We start from the raw sequence: 21,056 nt of genomic DNA, 5'->3' as shown, positions 1-21,056 counted from the left end.
TGATAATGGAGGGGAACTAGGACAGAAAGGTCAGTGTCGGAAAGGGAAGTAGAATTAAAGTGTTTAGCAACCGAGAGATCGGGTAGGTTCAGGTGGACGGAGCAAAGGTGTTCAGCGAAACGATCGCACAGTCTGCATTTGGTGTCGCCGATGTATATGAGTCCGCATCTTGAACAACGGATAGTAGATGAATTTGGAAGAGGTGCAATTGATCTTCTACCTAACCTGAAAGGACTTTTGGGATCCCTGGACATAGTCGAGGAAGGAGGTTTTGGGACAGGTGTCGCATCTCCTGTGGTTGCAGGGAAGGTACCTGGGGAGGGGGTGGTTTGGGTGGGAAGAGATGAGTTAACCAGGGAGTTGCGGAGAGAACGGTTTCTGCGGAAGGTGGAAAGGGGTGGAGATGGGAAGATGTGACTAGTGTTAGGATCCCGTTGGAAATGGCGAAAATGTAGGTGCATTATTGTTGTATGCGATAATAGACAAAAGCTGCAGGAGTAGGCCATTCAGCCCTTCGAGCCAACACCGCCATTCAATGTGATCCTGGCTGATCATGCACAATCAATACCCCGTTCTTGCCCTCTCCCCATACCCCCTGACTCCGCTATCATTAAGAGCTCTATCTAACTCTCTCTTGAAAGCATCCATAGAATTGGCCTCCACTGCCTTCTGAGGCAGAGAATTCCACAGATTTACAACTCTGAGTGAAAAGGTTTTTCCTCATCTACATTCTAAATGGCTTACCCCTTATTCTAAAACTGTGGCCCCTGATTCTGGACTCCCCCAACATTGGGAACATGTTTCCTGCCTTAATAATTTTATATGTTTCAATAAGACCTTCATCCTTCTAAATTCCAGTGTATACAAGTCCAGTCGCTCCAGTCTTTCAACATACGACAGTTCCGCCATTCGGGGAATTAACTTTGTGAACCTATGCTGCACCCCCTCAATAGCAAGAATGTCCTTCCTCAAATTTGGAGACCAAACCTGCACACAGTACTCCAGGTGTGGTCTCACTAAGGCCCTGTACAACTGCAGGAGGACCTCTTTGCTTCTATACTGAACTCCTTTTGTTATGAAGGCCAACATTCCATTGGCTTTCTTCACTGCCTGCTGTACCTGCATGCTTCCTTTCAGGTGACTGATGCTCGTAAGTCTTCTCTACACCCTTTCCAGCTTGACATCTTTTCTCTAACACGGTGCCCAGAACTGAACACAATACTCTAAATACGGCCTCACCCACGTCTTATACAACTGCAACATGACCTCCCAAATTCTACAGTTTGAAGAAGGGTCTCGACCAAAGCGTCATCCGTTCCTTCTCTCCCGAGATATTGCCAAACCCCCTGAGTTACTCCAACATTTTGTGTCTACGTTCTATACTCAATACTATGGCTGATGAAGGCCTATGTTCCAAAAGCTTTTTGACCACCTGATCTACCTGCGACTTCACCTTCAAGGAACGATGGACCTGCACGACTAGATCCCCATTCTCAATCTGATCTTTCTATCCCGGGCCTCCTCCATTGTCAGAGTGAGGCCCAGCGCAAATTGAAGGAACAGCACCTCATATTTCACATGAGTAATTTACACCCCAGCAGGATGAACATTGACTTCACTAACTTCTGATAGTCCCTGCTTTCCCTCTTTATCCCCTCCCCCTTTCCAGTTCTCCCACTAGTCTTCCTGACCACATTCTAACTTTGTCCCACCCCCTCTCCTGAAATCAGTCTGAAGAAGGGTCTCGACCAGAAAAACGTCACCCATTCCCAGACCTCCCAACCCTTCCGGATTTGGTGGAAAGATTCCGCTTTCTTATTTCATTTCCGTCACTGTGAATTCACCTCACATTGTTCCGCAAAACCCATACCTCGCCGCTCGTCCTGCCTCTCGCCCCGCCCCGCCTCTCGCCGCTGGCCTCGCCTCACCTCGCCGCTGGCCTCGCCTTGACATGCCGCTGGCCTCGCCTCGTCGCTTGCCTCGCTGCATAGCGCGAGGCCCGTTGATGTTGAGAGGGGATGGGGTGCAGGGGAGGGGGGAGTGGGGGTCGGGGGAGGGGTAGTGAAGGTGAGGGAAAAGATGGGGTAGGGAGGGCGGGAAAGGGGGTGAGTAGGGCGGAGGTGGGAGTGGGGGGTTGGACGGGAGGCTGGGGAAAGGGGGAGTAGGGGGGAGTTGGTGTACAGAGGGAGTGGGGGGGAGTGGATGGGGGGAGGGTAGTGGGGGTGGTGGAGAGGGTAGCGGGGGGTGGGGGGACCATGGACTGTTGTGATATGCTGTTGAAGACCACTGGAGCAAGTATGTGTTCAATGAAATTAGGTATGTGCAGTTTTAAATGAAACTCTTTCTTCATAACTTAGTCATACATTTTGTGTAGCAAAACAGAGATAACAAAACAAATCAATTTTTTCTTTGTGTTGTGAAAAATATTTCTGTTCAATAATCTTTCTATAAATAGCAGAATTTACTCATTGAAGGTATTTATTCACAAAATGCTGGAGTAACTCAGCAGGTCAGGCAGCATCTCGGGAGAGAAGGAATGGGCGATGTTTCGGGTCGAGACCCTTCTTCAGACTGAACATACTCATGACAGGTCTGACTGACATTGTACATGTAGTACAAGAACTACAGACTGTTGGAAATAATAGTAGTTTTCCACACATGAACGTAGCGCATCGCGTACGCGCATTTGGCGTGCATACCATTTGTTTGCTGAAAAGTTGCATTACGCGCCATATTATGAATTTTGGTGTAAAATGCTGAATTTTTGACATCAAAATTCTGAATTTGTAAAATCAAGTGTTGGGAAGTCTGCTTTCCTTCTCAAGTCAAGTCAAGTCAAGTCAAATTTATTTGTCACATACACATACTCGATGTGCAGTGAAATGAAAGTGGCAATGCCTGCGGGTTGTGCACAAAAATAATTACAGTTACAGCATATAAATAAAGTTAATAAGTTACTAAACATAGCACAAAAAGTGTCGACAAAAATTTAGTCTCTGGGGTTATCAAAGTTGACAGTCCTGATGGCCTGTGGGAAGAAGCTCCGTCTCATCCTCTCCGTTTTCACAGCGTGACAGCGGAGGCGTTTGCCTGACCGTAGCATCTGGAACAGTCCGTTACTGGGGTGGCAGGGGTCCCTCATGATTTCTCCAAAGATGCTGCCTAACCCGTTGAGATATTCCAGCATTTTGTGTCTATCATATCATATCATATATATACAGCCGGAAACAGGCCTTTTCAGCCCACCAAGTCCGTGCCGCCCAGCGATCCCCGCACATTAACACTATCCTACACCCACTAGGGACAATTTTTACCTTTACCCAGCCAATTAACCTACATAACTGTACGTCTTTGGAGTGTGGGAGGAAACCGAAGATCTCGGAGAAAACCCACGCAGGTCACGGGGAGAATGTACAAACTCCTTACAGTGCAGCACCCGTAGTCAGGATCGAACCTGAGTCTCCGGCGCTGCATTCGCTGTAAAACAGCAACTCTACCGCTGCGCTACCGTGCCGCCCTACCTTCGATTTATACCAGCATCTCCAGTTTCTTTCCTACAAAGATTAGCCTCCGTATGTAGGAAGGAACTGCAGATGCTGGTTTAAATCGAAGATAGACACAAAATACTGGAGTAACTCAGCGGGGCAGGCAGCATCACTGGAGAGAAGGAATGGGTCCCATTTATCCCCGGTGGGCCGTAGCTTTCTCTGCTTGGTGATTGAATTTGTATTGGGATGCTACAATGTTGCAAGCTTACCTGCATCAACAACCTCCTCAGCAGTGCTTTCCAGATTCCAACCACGATGTGTGTGAAGTAGATACCACTCAAGTTCACTCTAAACCTCCTCCCCTCTAATCTGCTTTGGGTGCCCGCACCACCTTATGTTTACCATATGGATCTCCTGATGATTTTGTGCACCTCAGCTCAGATCACCCCTCAGACTCCTCCACCCTGGGGAAAACACCCCATTCTATCCAATCTCTTCTTGTAACTAGAATGTTCTGATCCAGGGAACATCCTAATGAACCATCTCCCAGTAATCATCCTGCTGTAGCTCTTCTGGGCTGAGTCCTCAGCCAGCGTATCCGTTCTTCAGTTCAGGGACTATGGGAGATAATACGATATTATTTTATGCATGATATTATTTTATACATTAGACATTGTTACGGTATTATTTTACACATTGTTGTTTAAGGTTTGTAACTACTTAGGCATTACGCGCCTCTCTGTAACTAATTAAGGCGCTCTAGACATTCTTTACCCTTGACACGTCTCTGTAACATAACACTCCTTTGCTTTAGCTTGTACCCTTGCTTTAGCCTAGATGATAAGGGTAGCAGAATCCGAAGAGATGCAGACATTCATCAATGAATGGGATTTAATGGTGGCAAGAGAAGAGATAAGGAAAAACATAGGCCTTGGGGTGATGGATGGATGTGAGGGATGGACTAGCAGGAAATAAGGGAGGCGAAATATGAAGGGATGTGAACATTGAGATAAGGATATATTACTAAATGGGATTTAATGGTGGCGGGACAAACAGATACTACAAAGAAATGAAGGACTGAAGAAAGGAGTGTGGGTATGAGGTAATGCAAAGGAGATAAGGTTTAGAATAATCCTATAAAAATAGGCTGCCCGGTGTACTAAGTGGGCAGTCAGATGGTTGACATCCTGATTGTTCCAGCCGTTGTTTGCAAATAAAGGCTTTTAACTTCTTGAAGAATTCTCCGTGTCATCTGCTTCATTTCGAACACCGGTAACCACGACAAAATTGGCGTAGTCGGCAGGATCGGAAAGAGGCCTGTTCGATAAAGGACGACCAGCCAAGGGCGCTTCCTAGCCCCACGGGGCTCCCCGGAACAACAGGACAAGGGTGGCCACCCGCTAAAAGGTAGGCGGTTTTCCGCTTCATTTGGACTTATAACCTGTTGAAACGGGGGGCCGCTGGTGACACAGAAGCGTCTAGGCGGTTAAAGGGCCTCTCCGATCCAAAGAATCTGTCTAAACTATTCTAAAAAGAGACCCGGAGGATTGCTCAAGAGGGCTGCGCAGTGGGGTAAGTAGAAAATAGATAAGTTAAGAAAGTGGATTTGTGACGTCACGAAGACCTCGTGGATACCGCCCTAAGAGGATAGGGGACTGAATAGACGAGGCGTCCTGTGGATACCGCTCTAGTTAACCGGGGATTACTCTGGTTAGCTAGGGTTCTGGACGGGCAGGATAAAACGTCCTGTGGATACCGCTCTAGTTAACCGGGGATTACTCTGGTTAGCTAGGGGTCTGGACAGGCAGGATAAAACGTCCTGTGGATACCGCTCTAGTTAACTGGGGATCAATCTGGTTAGTTAGGGGTCTGGATAGGCAGGATAAAACGTCCTGTGGATACCGCTCTAGTTAACCGGGGATTACTCTGGTTAGCTAGGGGTCTGTACGGGCAGGATAAAACGTCCTGTGGATACCGCTCTAGTTAACCGGGGTTTACTCTGGTCGGCTAGGGGTCTGTATGGGCAGGATCAAAAATTGGAATAATTGGATAACATAAAAAATAAAAATATTAAAGGAATATAGTAGAACTGTAAAAAATAAAAATTGCAAAATATTAAAGGAATTATAGTAGAACTGTAAAAAATAAAAATTGCAAAATATTAAAGGAATATAGTAGAACTGTAGAAAATAGAAATAGCGTAGTAGGTAGCATAGTGACTATAGAGACGGAACGGAGTGAGAACAAGGACTGCATTTAAACTGACTGACCAAGTGCACTAAAATAAGACAAGTACAATGAATAAAATAACTGCAGTTGAAATACTAAGTAAGAAATTCCCCATATCCAAAGAGGATATTAAAAAACACTCTAAAAAATGGGAAAAAAGGACGGGAAAATTAGTCACAAAATGGCCCAGGGAAGGCACATTTGATATAAATATGTGTGACGAAATGGAAGTGCTGATTAAGAACTATAAGCCTAAGGATAAATCAGAAATCCGAGTAACAAAAAAGGAAAAAGAACTAGGCGTGCTTAAATTGTTTAGAATAGAAGGAGAAAGGCTGAGGAAAGCATACCAGGAAAAGAATACCACCCCAAACAAGAGTGAAAAACCCACAAAAAACAGCATGAAAGTCAGGAGCTTCAGGGGAAAAAATCAACTCTGTACCCCAGCTTAAGGGACCCTGGGTATCCCCCCTCCCTATTCCAGCCAGGACGGAATAAAGCAATGCCCGTTGGTGAAAGGGATAGTGGAGATAGAGGGAGAGGTCGAAGTTTGGAGGAATGGGCAAGACATAAAGGAATATAGACAAAGAAGGGGGCAGCGAGAAAAGGAAAGGATAAGGCAAGAAGAACAGGAACTAGAAGGAGACATTAAAAGGTTGCAGGTCCTCAGGGATCTCAGGGACAGAAAGATTTGTGAGATCCGTCAGGCAGCAAATGAGGAGTATGAGGGAGACTGCAACGCAGAAACACAGGCGAGTAATCAACAGGCATTAATCAACAGGCATTAATCAACAGGACAAAACTGTGAGAATGAAGCAGAATTAGAAAGTGATGGGGAAAGAACAAGGGAGCGTAGAAGAGAAATAGAGGCATCCATGAAGCACTTAGAGATGGAGATGAGGGAGTTGGAAAAAACTATAGAAAGAGAAAGAAAGGAAAGCCAGGGGTACGCCCAGGAAAGAATGAGGTGGGAAAGTATACAGATAGAGCCACAACAAGAGATGGTGAACGAGAGACAGGAGCTGAGGGATGGAATGATGCCGTTACTTTTGAAAAAGGCAGGACAAACCCAGTATATTCCTTGGGCGACCCGAGACCTAGAAGGGCTGAAAAACACCTTGCCCAGCATATATAACGGGGCAGGAAAATGGATTAGGGCCTTTGAGGAGGAGACTACAGGACGATTATTGGCTATGGGAGATTTGAAGGCACTACTGGTGAAGGTAATAGGAACCACAAAGTTAGCAGAACTATGTGAAATGGCTGGGATAAAAAACACAGCAAATAACCCGATGATTGATGGCACGCCATTTGATCGAGTCAGGCAGAGGGTATGGCAGGCCCTCAGAGACTGTTACCCGCTCAAAGTGAACCTAAAGACATTGAAAGGAGACCCGCTGGGGGACACGGAGAACCCAGCGGCTTATCTGGAGGATCAACTGAAAAAGTGGAGACTTGAAACCGAACAAAACATAGACGGTAACGAGTTGATGACCGCTTTGTTTCGGACCGCTATAGTGGACGCCATGTCTCCTCAAGTTAAGCCCAGACTGGAGGAGGTGGTGGAATTGTCAACCATATCCCACTCCCAGTTCAGGGACCACCTGGTTCATGCAGTCGACAAATGTAAGGAGAGACAAAAAATGGAGAACCAACAAGAAGAGGTGCAGAGAAAGTTGATGCAAATGCAACTAGAAGAACTAAAAAAGAAAGAGCGTGAAAAAGGAAAGAAAATGCTGGCAGTAACAGCAGACCTGGCTGAAACAGCAGAAGTGAACGATACACTGATGCAGAGTGAGTCCTATGACAGAGCCAGGCAGAGGCCAGAGAATCCCATGCCAATAATAAATGTCTTTGGGGGAGCTTCTCCTCAAATGTCCTATCAGGGGCAAAACAGATCAGGGAATCAGCCCCGACAGGATTGGGGCCCTCAAGGGGAAGCACAAGGAAGGGGGAGAGGAAGGCCAGTAGGCAGACAGGTAGTTGATAGAATATGTTGGGGATGCAATCAGGTAGGGCACCTGAGGAGGAACTGCCCACACTGTCCGTGGCCCGGCCCATACCAACAGGGACCCACAGTGGATGAGCAGGGTTTTTACCCGGGGCAAGCCCCAACCGGCTCGGGCCGGAGGCCCGACTGGACTTGTGAATCCCTATGCTAGATACTAGGGGTGCCCAGAGAACCCGGATGGGAAGGGACTTTACCCAATGATAACACAGGAGGCAGAAGAAGAACCCATGGTTCAGGTAATTTTGGGGGGACGAGTAACACCTATGATGATAGACACTGGCGCTACATATACTTGTGTGCAGCCGCAGTATGCCTCCCACCTTCCCATGTCAGGAAAATTTATTAAAACTGTAGGGTTCTCGGGAAAAACACAGTTAACACGATGCACAACCCCCGTAAGTTTAAAAATGAGTAATAGGGAAATAATATTACCGATATTGGTATCTAAAGGAACCCCCATTAATCTGCTAGGTAGGGATGCCTTGTTGAAGCTGGAATTAAAGTTAGAATGTACCAGAAATGGCCTGAACGTGGAGAAATTAAATACCCAGCTGTTTATGGGGGAAGCTAGGAAAGCTAATGTAATTTGGATAGGAAATATAGAAGATCAAATTTGGAATACGTGGAACAGATGGAAAGAGGGAATAATGACCATATTACCCGAAGCAACCCCACCAAAAAATGAACTGCATTGTACAATACGTTTTGATGAAACCCAGGACATAGGGCAGGAAAGGTTGTGGCGCCTGGGAACATGCGGTCAGCATCACTTAAGGGCAGAAGCTATAATAGTTGGAAAACAAGGGGCAGCCTTACAGATCAATTGGAAAACCTTTTTTGACAAATGGTATGGGGTGCCAGGAGCTGCACCCCATATGACATTACTAGTAAATAAGGGATATCAGTCCAGGGACTTGGGGCTCATGATGAAGCAAGTAAACACTATTGTTAACTGGAAAAGAATTACACCGAAGGTATGGAAATCTGAGGACGATAATTATGTCAAGATAGTGGTGAGCATAGATATGGTGGGAACGACAAAAGAGGTTGAAATTAGTCCCCAGCAACATCTATGTTTATTACAGAAGGGAGAAGGTCAGACAAAGGAAGACATGTTAACCAGGCTGCCACTTGGCCTGTGGTCACATCATGATACATATAACATATATAACATATAACAACTACAGCATGGAAACAGGCCTGTCCGGCCCTACCAGTCCACGCCGACCATTCTCCTTGACCTAGTCTCATCTACCTGCACTCAGACCATAACCCTCTAATCCCCTCTTATCCATATACCTATCCAATTTACTCTTAAATAATAAAATCGAGCCAGCCTCCACCGCTTCCACCGGAAGCCCATTCCATACAGCCACAACCCTCTGAGTAAAGAAGTTCCCCCTCATGTTACCCCTAAACCTTTGTCCCTCAATTCTGAAGCTATGTCCCCTTGTTGGAATCTTCCCCACTCTCAAAGGGAAAAGCCTACCCACGTCAACTCTGTCCGTCCCTCTCAAAAATTTAAAAACCTCTATCAAGTCCCCCCTCAACCTTCTACGCTCCAAAGAATAAAGACCCAACCTGTTCAACCTCTCTCTGTAGCCTAAGTGCTGAAACCCAGGCAACATTCTAGTAAATCTCCTCTGTACCCTCTCCATTTTGTCGACATCCTTCCTATAATTTGGCGACCAGAACTGCACACCATACTCCAGATTCGGCCTCACCAATGCCCTGTACAATTTCAACATTACATCCCAACTTCTATACTCGATGCTCTGATTTATAAAGGCAAGCATACCAAACGCCTTCTTCACCACCCTATCCACATGAGATTCCACCTTCAGGGAACAATGCACAGTTATTCCCAGATCCCTCTGTTCCACTGCATTCCTCAATTCCCTACCATTTACCCTGTACGTCCTATTTTGATTTGTCCTACCAAAATGCAGCACCTCACACTTATCAGCATTAAACTCCATCTGCCATCTTTCAGCCCACCCTTCCAAAAGGCCCAAGTCTCTCTGTAGACTTTGAAAATCTACCTCACTATCAACTACTCCACCTATCTTAGTATCATCTGCATATTTACTAATCCAATTTGCCACACCATCATCCAGATCATTAATGTAAATGACAAACAACAGTGGACCCAACACAGATCCTTGGGGCACTCCACTAGACACTGGCCTCCAACCTGACATACAATTGTCAACCGTTACCCTCTGGTATCTCCCATTCAGCCATTGTTGAATCCATCTTGCAACCTCACTATTAATACCCAACGATTTAACCTTCTTAATCAACCTTCCATGTGGAACCTTGTCAAATGCCTTATTGAAGTCCATATAGACAACATCCACAGCCTTGCCCTTATCAATTTCCCTGGTAACCTCTTCAAAAAATTCAAGAAGATTAGTCAAACATGACCTTCCAGGCACAAATCCATGTTGACTGTTTCTAATCAGGTCTTGATTATCCAAATAATTATATATATTGTCCCCAAATAAACGACTATTGACTATTGACTAAGTATCTTTTCCATTAATTTTCCCACCACAGACGTCAAACTAATAGGTCTATAATTGCTAGGTTTACTTTTAGAACCTTTTTTAAACAAAGGCACAACATGCGCAATGCGCCAATCTTCCGGCACCATCCCTGTTTCTAATGACGTTTGAAATATTTCCGTCATAGCCCCTGCTATTTCTGCACTAACTTCCCTCAATGTCCTAGGGAATATCCTATCAGGACCTGGAGACTTATCTACTTTTATATTCTTCAAAAGTGTCCGTACCTCCTCTTCTTTAATCCTCCTAATTTCCATCACTACTCTACTTGTTTCGCTTACCTCACATAATTCAATATCCTTCTCCTCGGTAAATACCGAAGAAAAGAAATTGTTTAATATCTCCCCCATTTCTTCTGGCTCAGCACATAGCTGTCCACTCTGACTCTCTAATGGACCAATTTTATCCCTCACTATCCTTTTGCTATTGACATATCTGTAGAACCCCTTGGGGTTTACTTTTACATTACTTGCCAAAGCAGCCTCATATCTTTTTTTCGCTTTTCTAATTTCCTTTTTAAGATTACTTTTACATTCTTTATATTCCTCAAGAACCTCATTTACTCCCTGCCGCTTATATTTATTGTATATCTCCCTCTTTTTCCGAACCAAGTGTCCAATTTCCCTGGAAAACCACGGCTCTTTCAAATTATTATTCTTTCCTTTCCACCGAACAGGGACATAAAGACTCTGTACTCTCAAAATGTCACCTTTAAATATCCTCCATTTCTCTATTATATCCTTTTCATAAAACAACAATTTCCATTTCACTCCTTTTAAATCCTTTCTCATCTCCTCAAAATTAGCCTTTCTCCAATCCAAAATCTCAACCCTTGGTCCAGATTTGACCTTCTCCATAATGATATTGAAACTAATGGCATTATGATCACTAGACCCAAAGTGCTCCTCAACACATACCTCCGTCACCTGACCCATCTCATTTCCTAACAGGAGGTCCAACACTGCCCCTTCTCTGGTAGGCACCTCTACGTATTGCTGCAAAAAACTATCCTGCACACATTTTACAAACTCCAAACCATCCAGCCCTTTAACAGAATGTGATTCCCAGTCTATATACGGAAAATTGAAATCACCCACAATCACCACTCTGTGCTTACTACTAATATCTGCTATCTCCTTACATATTTGCTCTTCCAATTCTCGTTCCCTATTTGGCGGTCTATAATACACCCCTATAAGTGTTGCTAAACCTTTCTCATTTCTGAGTTCCACCCAAACAGCCTCCTTAATCGAGCCTTCTAGTCTGTCCTGCCAAAGCACTGCTGTGATATCCTCCCTGACAAGCAATGCAACACCCCCACCTCTTGCCCCTCCGATTCTATCACATCTGAAACAATGAAATCCTGGAATATTTAATTGCCAATCGCAACCCTCCTGCAACCATGTTTCACTGATCGCCACAACATCATACTTCCAGATGTCAATCCAGGCTCTAAGCTCATCCACCTTTCTTACAATGCTCCTAGCATTAAAATATACACATTTAAGGGACCCATCATTTCTTATTCTCAGTTTATTTATTTTCCCTTCTTTCTCTGCTACATATTGGGTCTGAGTGTTTCCCTTTTCTGCCTCCTGCCTCACACACTGCCTATTAGCTATCTGTGTTTGAGTCCCTCCCCCCAACCGTACTAGTTTAAAGTCTCCGCAGTTATTTTAGCAAATCTCCCCGCCAGGATATTGGTTCCCCTCGGGTTCAGATGCAACCCGTCCTTTTTGTACAGGTCATACTTCCCCCAGAAGAGGTCCCAATGATCCAGAAACTTGAAACCCTGCTCCCTGCACCAGTTCCTCAGCCACGTATTTATCCTCCACCTCACTCCATTCCTATTCTCACTATCGCGTGGCACAGGCAGTAAGCCTGAGATTATTACTTTGGAAGTCCTTTTTTTTAACTCTCTTCCTAGCCCCCTGAATTCTCCTTTCAGGACCTCTTCCTTTATCCTACCTATATTGTTGGTACCTATATGTACCACGACCTCTGGCTCCTCTCCCTCCCCTTTCAGGATATCCTGGACACGCTCAGACACATCCCGGACACCGGCACCAGGGAGGCAAACCACCATCCGGGTCTCCCGACTGCGTCCACAGAAACGCCTATCTGACCCCCTCACTATAGAGTCCCCTATTACTACTGCTCTCCTCTTCCTTTCCCTACCCTTCTGAGCAACAGGGCCGGTTCCTTGCCAGAGGCCCGGGCACCGTCGTTGCCCCCAGGTAGGCTGTCCCCCCCAACAGTACTTAAACAGGAGTACTTATTTCCAAGGGGTACAGCCACCGGGGTACTCCCTAGTCCCTGCCTCTGTTCCTTGCCCCCCCTAACAGTGACCCACTTGTCTACCTCCCGTGGTCTAGGAGTGACCACCTCTCTGTAACTCCTATCTATAACCTCCTCACTCTCCCTGATCAGACGGAGGTCATCAATCTGCCGCTCCAGGTTCCTAATACGGTCCCTTAGGAGCCCCATCTCGTCGCACCTGGCGCAGATGTGGATGTCTGGAAGACTATCAGACTCCCAGATTCCCCACATCCGACACCCAGAACAAAAAAATGCCCTGGCAGTCATACTCTCCAAACAAAGCCCCGCGCTCGGTTACTAAACCTACCGCCCGGCCGCTACTCCAACCGCTCCAACCGCCCACCCAAAAGAACTGAGTGATCTCCTGGGAGAGGCGAAAAAACGGATAAAAAACTCAGGCCAATTTGGGAAAAAATCCGGGAAATTCCTCTCCGACCCCAAGCTAGGCGATCGAAACTAGTCCGGGAGATCACACAGGTCTTACTCCTTACAATCCCCACACAATCCCCACACACTACTTCCCAAGCAACACAGCTTGGTGCTGCTTGCTGCTGCTTGCTACTGCTGCCTGCTGCTTGCTGCTGCTGCTACTGATGTTGGAAAAGTGAAATCCGCAAACCCGGTAGAAATAGAACTGAAGCAGGGGGCAATTTTGCCAAGGAAACCACAATACCCCTTAAAGCCAGAAGCAGAGGAAGGCATAGCAGTAACTATACAGGGTTTGTTGGAGGCGGGAGTACTCGTCAAGACAAAAAGTCCTTGTAACATCCCGCTGTTGCCAGTTTTAAAAGCAGACAAGTCAAGGTGGAGATTAGTACATGATTTGCGAGTAGTCAACGAGGTGGTGGAAGATTGGCCAGCAGTGGTTCCAAACCCACACACACTGCTGACTAACATTCCACCGGAGGCAGCGTACTTTTCAGTGATTGATCTCTGCTCAGTATTCTTTAGCGTACCGTTAGCGGAAAGATGCCAGTTTTTGTTTGCATTTACTTACAGGGGCATTCAATATACTTATACTAGGATGCCGCAGGGATTTAAACACTCGCCTCATGTTTTCAATCAGGTACTGAAGGCAGATTTGGATGGTATATCCCTACATAGTACGTTAATACAGTATGTGGATGATTTGTTGGTCTGCTCTGAAAGTGAGGAGCAATGTGAGCAAGACACCCTGACTCTTTTGGAAAGGCTGGCGCACGGAGGCCATAAAGTGTCCAGGAAGAAGTTGCAGTTTTGTAAGCAACAGGTGGAATATTTAGGACGGTTGATCTCCAAGAGGTTAAAGCTATAGCACCAGATCAAATTGAGGCAATAATTAAAGCTCCCAAGCCTCAGACAGTAAAGCAAATGATGACATTTTTGGGAATGTCTGGATATAGCTCAGACTGGATTGGAGAATATGCTGAAATTGTGATGCCATTGAGAAAAATACTGAAGGAAGCGGGACACACAAATTTGAGAAATGTTTTACAATGGAATGAGGAGGCGGAGACAGCTTTTAACACCATTAAGCGAGAGTTACAGTCAGCCCCAGCCCTGGCCCTGCCAAATTATGAGAGGGTCTTTCACTTGTATGTTTCCAACAGGCAGGAGGGCTACGCTGCAGCAGTACTGATGCAGGAAACAGGCATAGGTAAAGCTAAGCAGCCTGTAGCATACTACAGTACAAAATTAGATGAGGTGGCGCAGGGTTACCCACCCTGCTATCAGGGACTGGCTGCGTTGCACTATGCGTACAACAAAGCCTCATCTATAACCATGGGCTATCCTGTAACTATATATACACACCATAAAGTAGTAGAGCTGTTGGAGAAGAGGAAGTTTGTATTAACACCAGCCAGAATAATAGCATTTCAAATGCTGTTGACATTCCCAGACATTACAATACAAAGATGCACCACATGTAACATAACTGATTATGTTCCACTTAACTATGAGGGAGAACCCCATGATTGCGTTGGGGAAACGTTTTTTTTCTAAATTAAGGACGGACTTACAATCAGAACCACTGAATGATGAGGACAAGAAAGTTTTGTTTGTGGATGGTTCATGCTATAGGGATTATGATGGCAATCATGCAGGATTTGCAGTAGTGCAGCAGGACCAATCAGGTTTTCAAACAATCAGATTAGAAGCTTGCCCACAACCTTGTTCAACCCAGTTAGTAGAGATTAAGGCTTTAACAACAGCGTGTGAAATGATGGAGGGTGAGAAAGCTGACATTTACACAGATTCAGCATATGCACATGGGGTCTGTCACCTGTTTGGGGCAGTATGGAAGCAGCGTGGCTTCAAGAAAAGCAATGGGGACCCCATACAGCATTTTCAGCAAATTTCAGACCTAATAAAGGCACTGACTAAGCCTAAGGCACTAGCTATCGTTAAATGCCAGGCACATAAAAAGGGAAACGACATGATCACAAAGGGCAATCATGCCGCAGACGAAGCAGCCAGAAGAGCGTCTGGATGCCAATCAGCCATTGTTGCACCGCAGGTAGATTTGAACCTACAACCCACACAGGAGGATATAGTTGAGATGCAAGGTAGGGCTACTTTAGCTGAACAAACAATGTGGAGACAGAGGGGAGCCAAACAGAATGTAGAGGGCCTGTGGACTACGGAAGAAGGTTTGCTGGTAGCACCTACACCTCTGCTGACCATTCTCATCTCAGAAGCGCATGGGCTAGACCACTGTGCAAGGGGGGAAGTGTTAAGGAAGATAACGAGAGATGGATTTTGGTCACCCTATCTACAGGCTTCAGTAGATTACATTTTGTCACAATGTGAGATATGTGCTCAAAACAATGTTAGAAAGGGAATAACAACACCTATAGGACATATACCTGTGCCCGAAGGACCATTTAGGCACCTGGTTATTGACTATGTGGACATGCTGAAAAAAGTAAGAGGGAAAAGGTATATGCTGGTAGTAATTGATAGATTTAGCAGATGGGTGGAAGCAGTACCATCTAAGGATTTAGGTGCAGGAACTGTAGTCAAGTTTCTGACAAATGAGGTCATCCCACGATTCGGTATACCAACCGAAATCGTTCCGACAATGGAGCGGCTTTTATTCAAAAAACAGTTAAGTTGGTGCTGCAAGCCCTGAGAGTGAAACAAAGATTTGGGTGTGTATACCACCCTCAATCTCAGGGCATGGTAGAAAGAGTTAATGGAACATTGAAGGCTAAATTGAACAAGATTTGCGCAACTACAAAGTTAAATTGGATTGATGCCCTGCCATTGGCATTAATGAGCTGTCGCATGCAAACTAATCGAATAACTCATTTAACACCACATGAGATGCTCACTGGCAGACCCATGCCGATGCCCAAATGGAGAGGTCTTACAAGGGACCAAGTTTGGAGCAATTAGAGGTAGAACTTAAACAATACATGCAACAGTTAACTATGATACACAAGTCTATTTACACACAAGAAAAGCAAAAGGAGCCAGAGGCGGACCAGGGAGAAGGACCTATTAAACCCGGAGATCAGTTCTATGTGCGAGCCTTTCGACAAAGGTGGAATGAGCCGAGAAGGGAAGGACCGTTCACAGTAACCAAGGCCTCACCGACTGCTGTTCAGGTAGAGGGCCGGTCCACGTGGTACCATCTCAATCATTGTACAAGGACTGTCCCACAGGCACAACCTGTGAATGACCTCGAGGTAAACGGGAAAGAGAACGAAAATACAGGAGAAGAGGTAAGCGAGCGTGAGAACGAAAATACAGGAGAAAAGGTAAGCGAGCGTGAGAACGAAAACGCAGGGGAAGGATCAAGCATTGACCAGATCATAAAGGAAGTCTTTGGGGACATTAGTGACTCTGAGGTTGTTGACGATGAGGTTGTGGGCGTCTGTCCTCCTCGCGACAATGTGGACAGGGGCGACGGGGTGGGGGGCAATAGTGCCTCTCCCGAATCAGACCGTGCCTCTCCCGAATCAGATCTGGGAGCCCTCAATTTCACAGCTTTGGACTGGGTGGAACCAGACTGGTCCTAATACTACCCTGCTAGAGTTAGGGGAACAGAGGCGGGTTCGAAGGAACATTGAGGATAGGGATGACGATGACTCACATAACTTAGTCGCATGGCGCACAGCGACCATTAATGATTGGTATAAGTGGGCACAGTATACGGCACACACTATGCAACAATCACAATGCATCGTGTGCGCCAAAGCCAAGGAACAAATACTGGCTATACCAGACCCACAACTTTACGCATTGTACAAGATTAGACGACCCTTCAACGGACATAGAACGGTGGTATGTTGATTATTACTGCCCAATCGAGTGTCTAAACGAAGCAGGATCCTCCCACGTGATGCCCTCAGAGTACTGTGACGTATGGAACTTTACACAGGTCAGAAAACCCTACCCCATGCCACCGCAAGGGGTTAAGGTAAATGAAACGGAACAATTTGAGTGTTATTCTGCATTAAATGGCAGACGTCCGGTAGGGAGATTCCCAGGCAATTGTAAAAAGATCTGGATATGCAACCAGGCAAATCCGAGTCAGCTTCCTATAGGGGTGCCCATGCACACTAGTGTTGCCCTTCTGCCAAGATGTGACGCTATTTTGAGAGCAGATATAGCCATAGCAGATAGATTTTGGATGTGCGGAGGTGGCCCCAAGAATGTACTTCCACGTAACTGGACTGGGCTATGTGCAAGGGTAATGTTAGTCCAATCGGTCCTCGTGATCAGCCCACAGGAGGCATCACAAGAGGTATTTGAGAACACTCGGCAGAAGAGAGCGTTTGACCAAATGCCCAAGGGCGTCTACCTGGATGCGATAGGGCAACCAAGAGGAATCCCCAATGAATTCAAAGCTAGGAATGAGATTACTGCTGGGTTCGAATCAATATTTTTTTGGATCACACCTGCAAAAAACACAGAATGGATCAACTACATTTATTACAATCAGCAAAGGTTTATTAATTACTAGCAAAGCGGGCCCGTTGGGCCCGTCCCCACACCCCCCATTCTCTCCTCCCCCAGCCCCACTCTTACTCTCCAAGTGTGCCCGTTGGGCCCGTCCTGATCTGTGTATGTCAAGTGACCACTATAACTTTCTTTTTTTTTATTTTCCTAATCAGATGTGCAGCACTTTGGTCAACGTGGGTTGTTTTTAAATGTGCTATACAAATAAAATTGACTTAACTTGACTTGACTTGCAATAACAAAAAAAACAACTTTAAAAGAATCAGTGCTTTTCTGGAAACTTTTCGAAACAATGTAGCCGTCACAAGCTGAAGGCTCAAGCTGAAGGCTGAATCTGCACCGCAGCGCCCCCCTGAAAAGGGGGGGGGGGGGCAGCGCTTTAAAACCTCTGTAACTTAAAAAACACGCGACCAAAGCAAATGAAAATATCACGGCCGGATTAAGGCGGTGCGAAAACCGTCACGCTACTGTTCACCGGTTTTCCGCAATTGCTGTTACGCGCGAACATATCAAATAATTCAGGTCAAACCCAAAAAATATATATATACAAGATCTGAGTTTTAATAGTATACTAGCACAAGTGTGCCCGTTGGGCCCGTCCTCGTAGGGTTTCCATTGTAACCGGGAGGATGGGAGGGAGGGAAGGGGGAGGGAGGAGGGGAGGGTGGAGTGGAGGGGGGAGGGGAGGAGGAAGGGGGGGAGGGTCTATTTTACTTTAAAATCAACAGCGTTCTTTGTTGAAAAGGAAATAAACTTATCTATAGAGCATCAGCTTTTATAAAATAAATAAAATCAAACTTAATGAAAATCACATTCCTCATTTTAAATAAATGTCTTTGTTATAAATGAAATCAAACAGCGGGAGAGGCGACGGCGACTACACCTCCCGGCGGTCAGCGCTGCTGGGACGGGAGGGAGGGAGGGATGAGGGAGGGAGGAGAGTGGGGAGGGAGTGGGACCTCCCCTTTTCCCAGTACTCTTCTTTCCCAAACCACCAAGCCCCCTGTTGTCCCCCTCCCCAGTCCCCATTCTCAGGACCCCCCCATTCTCTCTCCCCCAGATACACTCTTACTCTACCCCCCCCTTTCCCCAGCACACCCCTTTCCCCGTTGGGCCCGTCCTCGTAGGGTTTCCATTGTAACCGTGAGGCAGGGAGGGAGGGGGGAGGGAGGGAGGAGGGAGGTGTGGAGGGAGGAGGGAGGGGGGAGGGAGAGGGGGAGGGGTGGGGGGAAGGGGGGAGGGAGGGAGGGTGGAAGGGGGAGGGAGGGGGACCTCCCCTTTTCCCAGTACCCCTCTTTCCCCGTTGGGCACGTCCTCGTAGGGTTTCCATTGTAACCGGGAGGGGAGGGAGGGAAGGGGGAGGGAGGGAGGAGGGAGGTGTGGAGGGAGGAGCGGAGGGGGAGGGATGGAGGGGTATGGGGGGAGGGGAGGGGGGGGGAGGGAGAGGGAGGAGGGGGGAGGGAGAGGGGGTGAGGGAGGGGGAGGGAGGGAGGGGGAGGGGAAGGGCGGAGGGAGGGGGACCTCCCCTTTTCCCAGTACCCCTCTTTCTCCGTTGGGCCCGTCCTCGTAGGGTTTACATTGTAACCGGGAGGAGGGGAGGGAGGGAAGGGGGAGGGAGGGAGGAGAGAGGTGTGGAGGGAGGAGGGGAGGGGGAGCGGAGGGGGGAAGGGGGGAGGGAGAGGGGAGGGAGGGGGGTAGGGGGAGGGAGGGGGAGGGGAGGGAGGGAAGGGGGAGGGAGGGAGGAGGGAGGTGTGGATGGAGGAGGGGAGGGGGAGGGAGGGGGCGAGGGGAGGGGGGAAGGGAGGGGAGGGGGGAGGGAGAGGGGTAGGGGGGAGGGGGAGGGAGGGGGAGGGGAGGGGGGAAGGAGGGAGGGGGACCTCCCCTTTTCCCAGTACCCCTCTTTCCCCGTTGGGCCCGTCCTCGTAGGGTTTCCATTGTAACCGGGAGGAGGGGAGGGAGGGAAGGGGGAGGGAGGTAGGAGGGAGGTGTGGAGGGAGGAGGGGAGGGGAGGGGTGGGGAAGGGGAGGGAGAGGGGAGGGAGGGGGTTAGGGGGGGAGGGGGAGGGAGGGGGAGGGGAGGGGAGTGGGGGAGGGGGGAAGGGGGAAGGGGGAGGGGGGAGGGGGAGGGAGAGGGGTAGGGGAGGAGGGGGAGGGAGGGGATGGGGGAAGGGGGGAGGGAGGGGGACCTCCACTTTTCCCAGTACCCCTCTTTCCCCGTTGGGCCCGTCCTCGTAAGGTTTCCATTGTAACCGGGAGGAGGGGAGGGAGGGAAGGGAGGTGTGGAGGGAGGAGGGAGGTGTGGAGGGAGGAGGGGAGGGGGAGGGGGGAGGGAGGGAGAGGGGAGGGAGGGGGGTAGGGGGGGAGGGAGGGGGGAGGGGAGGGGGGAAGGGGGAGGGAGGGGGACCTCCCCTTTTCCCAGTACCCCTCTTTCCCCGTTGGGCCCGTCCTCGTAAGGTTTCCATTGTAACCGGGAGGAGGGGAGGGAGGGAAGGGGAGGGAGGGAGGAGGGAGGTGTGGAGGGAGGAGGGGAGGGGGGAGGGGAGGGGGAGGGGGGAAGGGGGGGGGAGAGGGGAGGGAGGGGGGTAGGGGGGGAGGGAGGGGGGAGGGAGGGGGACCTCCCCTTTTCCCAGTGAGGAGGGGAGGGAGGGAGGAGGGAGGTGTGGAGGGAGGAGGGAGGGGAGGGGGAGGGGTAGGGGAGGGGGAGGGGAGGGGGGAGGGAGAGGGGAGGGAGGGGTTAGGGGGGGAGGGAGGGGGGAGGGAGGGGGACCTCCCCTTTTCCCAGTACCCCTCTTTCCCCGTTGGGCCCGTCCCCGTAGGGTTTCCATTGTAACTGGGAGGCGGGGAGGGAGGGGAGGGAGGGAGGAGGGGAGGGGGATGGAGGGGGGGGGAGGGGAGGGGGGAAGGGGTGGGAGGGGAGGGGGGAAGGGGTGGGAGGGGAGGGGAAAGGGGGGAGTTGGAGGGAGGGGGAAGGGAGGAGGAAGGGGTTGAGGGGGGAAGGGGGACCTCCCCTTTCTTTTTTCGAAACACTTGCCCCGGTGGCCCACGAGCATAGGGGCCCCATGCTGATCTGTGTATGTTAAATGACTTGCAATAAAAAACACAACTTTAAAAAACATTCTGTTGCCTTTCGCTACAATGTTGCAACCATCTCACACAAGCATTGTGACGTCACAAGCTGAAGACCTTGGAAAAAAAAGGTTAAAAATAAAAAGATGTAAATTTGTAAAGAGCAGACACCCAATAGCAGCTGCTTGTCCATTGTGACATCACACGCTGAAGACTAAATCCGCACCGCAGCGCCCTCTATAGAAACTTCAATATGGGGGGGGGGGGCAGCGCTTTAAAACCTCTGTAACTTAAAAAACATACGAACAAATTAAATGAAAATATCGCGGCCGGTTAGACGGGAGGTTGGTAATCAAGGCGGTGCAAAAACCGTGGCGCCACGATTACCGTTTTGCCGGAATCACTGATATATACACAAATCCTGATACAA

General features: G+C 48.2%; 1 pseudogene; it reads left to right on the top strand.

Moving 5' to 3' along the window:
• Nucleotides 1–21,056, top strand: part of LOC144609604 (histone H2B-like) — a 43,502-nt pseudogene that overhangs the window by 939 nt on the left and 21,507 nt on the right.

The sequence above is a fragment of the Rhinoraja longicauda genome, chromosome 34 (assembly GCF_053455715.1).
Source record: "Rhinoraja longicauda isolate Sanriku21f chromosome 34, sRhiLon1.1, whole genome shotgun sequence".
NCBI classification, from domain to species: Eukaryota; Metazoa; Chordata; class Chondrichthyes; order Rajiformes; family Arhynchobatidae; genus Rhinoraja; species Rhinoraja longicauda.
The sequence above is the reverse complement of the archived record's forward strand: the minus strand, read 5'-3'. Positions and strand labels throughout refer to the sequence as shown.